Source organism: Dioscorea cayenensis, chromosome 19, assembly GCF_009730915.1.
Source record: "Dioscorea cayenensis subsp. rotundata cultivar TDr96_F1 chromosome 19, TDr96_F1_v2_PseudoChromosome.rev07_lg8_w22 25.fasta, whole genome shotgun sequence".
In the NCBI taxonomy this organism is placed as follows: Eukaryota; Viridiplantae; Streptophyta; class Magnoliopsida; order Dioscoreales; family Dioscoreaceae; genus Dioscorea; species Dioscorea cayenensis.
This window is the reverse complement of record NC_052489.1, coordinates 11,705,345-11,708,680: the sequence shown is the minus strand read 5'-3', so window position 1 is coordinate 11,708,680 and position 3,336 is coordinate 11,705,345. Positions and strand designations below refer to the sequence as shown.

Here is a 3,336-nt window from a genome sequence, read left to right as displayed (position 1 = left end):
AAAGAGTATGTTCCTCCCGACTAGACATTGCATAGCTACTTCCCTTAAACCAAAAATTTTCTTGCCGTGGTGGAATATTTGTTGGAGAGTCCAACCATCTTACCTTTGGCCTCCAAGGAAACAATTTGGGTTGGGAATGGTCCAAGCTTAACATAGGTGGGTCATTGGATGGCTTCAATCTCCTACCCACGTCTTCTTCCAAACCCAAAATCTCTTTCTTGCAATTTATGAATTGATCAATCCCAAAGAGTAGTGCTTGTTCCATTACCTTAGGATTTACTTCTTCTTGTGTATTTTCTGCTTGAAAGGAACATGACACTAGCAAATCCCCTTGAAAATTTTCTCGCTCACAAGCACAATCTTCATTCACACTGTCCAAAATTTCAAAATGGTATTCAGCTTCTTCCTTTTCATTTTCTACACTAATGTACTCAATTTGCCCAACTTCTTCATTGTCGTTCACTACCACATCATCTCTACAAGGAACTTGAATTGCTTGCTCAAATGCTTGTTGTTCCTTGGAGAGTGTGTCAAGTATCCCTCCTAATTGATGCTCAAGGTTTTTAAAGGAGGCTTCATGACATCTTAGTGTGGTCTCCATATTTTGGACGCAGACATCGGATACTTCAATGAAGTTAGCTAATACTCTTTGCAACTGAAGTGCATCCTCTCCGAGTATCTCACCCATTTGACATTCCTCTTGAGGTGCCTCCGAATGTTGTTCACCATTATCCCATAATACGTTTGGGAAGCCCACTTCAATTGGATAATATGCGTTGTAACATGGAATGTTCTGTTGTTGTGAAGCAAAAATTCTATCAAATTTTTCACTCAGAGCTTCAACCTGCAAATGTAGAGCAATGACTGGGTCAATCATCATTTAAAATCCTTGCAAGAAAAAGTAAGACATGACAAAAGAAAACAAATGAGAATGATGGAAGAATAAGAAAGTGTGAAATAAATTTTTTTTTTTTAGAACAAATTAGAACGGTGATAGAGAAGAGATGTGAAATAGAATGAAGGGTAAATAGCTTATAAAACAAAGTGCAAAGTATCTCTAAACGCCTACTCCCCTGCAACGGCGCCAAAAACTTGACAAAGTCCCCTTGCGTAAATCCCGCAAGTGCACGGGTTTGTCGAAGTAATAATCCCGGGTGAGCGGGTATCGAATCCACAGGGAGTAGGGAATAAAAATACTTAATTCGATTCTTAGCTATGTAAAAGATCAATGATAATGAGGGTGACAATGATTCAATTCTCAACAGTAAAAGCAACAAGTAAGAGAGCAAAAGTTAAGAAAGGGGGTAAGGCAATCGATAAAGATGGGGTACCCGGATAATGCTCCACCTAGGATAATTGTTTCAAGTGCAAGAACCCTCTATTATGCTTCCTAATCAATGCAATGGTGAGTCATGGAAATCCTTAATTACATAGTTCCAAATCTAAGGTCAACTATGCCTAACCCTATACATGTCCCGGAGGAGAAATCGAACAATCTCAACCCCTCGCACTCGCATAGAGTTGCAATGAGCTCTAGAGATTCCAAGTGATAAATCTCTTCCTAATTATAGACCTAACCCTTTGGTCCAGGTGGAAGGTCCCTAACCACAATTGAGCCCTAGATACTAAGATCACCTTAACGCTTCACTTCGTTGCACGTGCAACTAAGCCCCAGAGGAAGTTCATCCCTTAGACCATTCACTCTATTATGGCCGCAAAGAACTCGAGCAACGGAGGTAGAATCTATCACGCCAGAGGGGAAAGGGGACTCTCCTGTACCTCTCGACTCACCCTCTCAACCCTCTCCAACCTAGCTTTGTCTAACGCTAATGGTGTGTCACTCACTCACAAGGTTACCAACAAGAACTCTCAACCCTAGTGTCACTCTAGGGGAAATGTTCATACAATCAAGCATTCAAGGTTGGAACTTACAATAAACATCAATTTATTGAAAGCATAATAAAGAGGTTCAAAGAAACAAATACATCCTAGGGTTCACAATACCCGAGTACCCACTAGGGGTTTAGCTCTCCATGGAGCTAAGTACAATCAAAGAAATAGAATGTAAAAGCAATGAATCCTTAAAGAAACCCCCTCGATAATCATGTCGATGGTCTTGTGGAAAGTCCTCTACTCGTCATCCAAGGATTCCCTCGTCCGGTATAGGATACGCCTCGACAGAAGCTCCCCTACCAACCTTCTTCCTAAGGAATGACGATGTCGGAGCCGTAGAACCTCTCCAAAACCTTGGCCAATACCCCTTGAAATCCTAGCCGAAGCCCTCTCTCAAGTTGGTGAAATGATGGAGAAAAGAATACAAAAATCGGGGGTGATTCGGCTTTAAATAGGGCTGGAATCGGGCAACTACACGGGCGTGGATGCTTCATGTGCCCGTGCGGAATTTCCACACGGGCGTGGGTAATTTCCACACGCCCGTGTGGATTCTCTGAAACTGTCAGTTTCGGCCGGCTGTGAACAATAACTGCTGCAGTGTTTGCTATAGTACTATACCAAAAATACTCCCGAATCCACTTTCATCGAGGTAACATAAACGGGCACTTGTTTATGTTGTGGATCGCTTTGCTTCTTCAATGACGGATAAGTTGATGGAGATCTTGTTCTATGTGCATAAGTCAGAATGCTTGAGTGTGACTGCCCTTGTGCTCCTCCAAATGGTTGTGCAAACTCAAATACGGGGAGGTTGGCACACACTCTATCATCTCGCACCCGACTTATATCTTTGCGTTTGAACCTTAGCAAGATATCCTCCAAAATCGGTGCATTGTGATCCACATTGGCTTCTTTCCTTCATAATTGGTTTCACAACCCTACCTGCATAAAAGTAACATAAAAACACACATATTAATGTAAAACCCGAGAAAAGTAATGCTCAACATAAGGAAAGAATGCTTCGCATTCATATCACACAAGCACTTATCAATTTCTTAGGCAATACTTTCCACCAAATAAGGTAGCAAAGATCAGGGAGAAAATTTCAGCGTCCAAACAAGGAAAGTTAGAGACGTTGTTTGAGGCACATGAGAGATTCAAGGATCTTCTTAAGCGGTTCCCTCACCATGGGTTCAGTTTGTGGATGAGACTGTCAAGACAGATCAACAATGCCAAAGTTAATGGGTCACTTAGCAACAAATACCCTGATAATGAAGAACAGTTATTTGAGGACATAGCCAACAATGAGTCACACTAGTGTTCTAGAGGCAGGCAACCAAGGATGGGCGGATTGCATGAGGTAGACTCAGCCATCACCTTGGCAACAAAGATGGATGCTTTCACAAAGAAGTTAGATCTACTCATGAATAATGGTCAAAGTGTCAG

The 3,336-nt window shown here is 41.8% G+C and overlaps 1 non-coding gene across 1 annotated transcript; it reads right to left on the bottom strand.

The window, feature by feature from the left end:
• Positions 1-2,977: 2,977 nt before the first annotated feature.
• Positions 2,978-3,084, bottom strand: LOC120250946. The gene has a single exon (XR_005533275.1). It is a non-coding gene; the product is annotated as a small nucleolar RNA R71 (small nucleolar RNA).
• Positions 3,085-3,336: the final 252 nt, after the last annotated feature.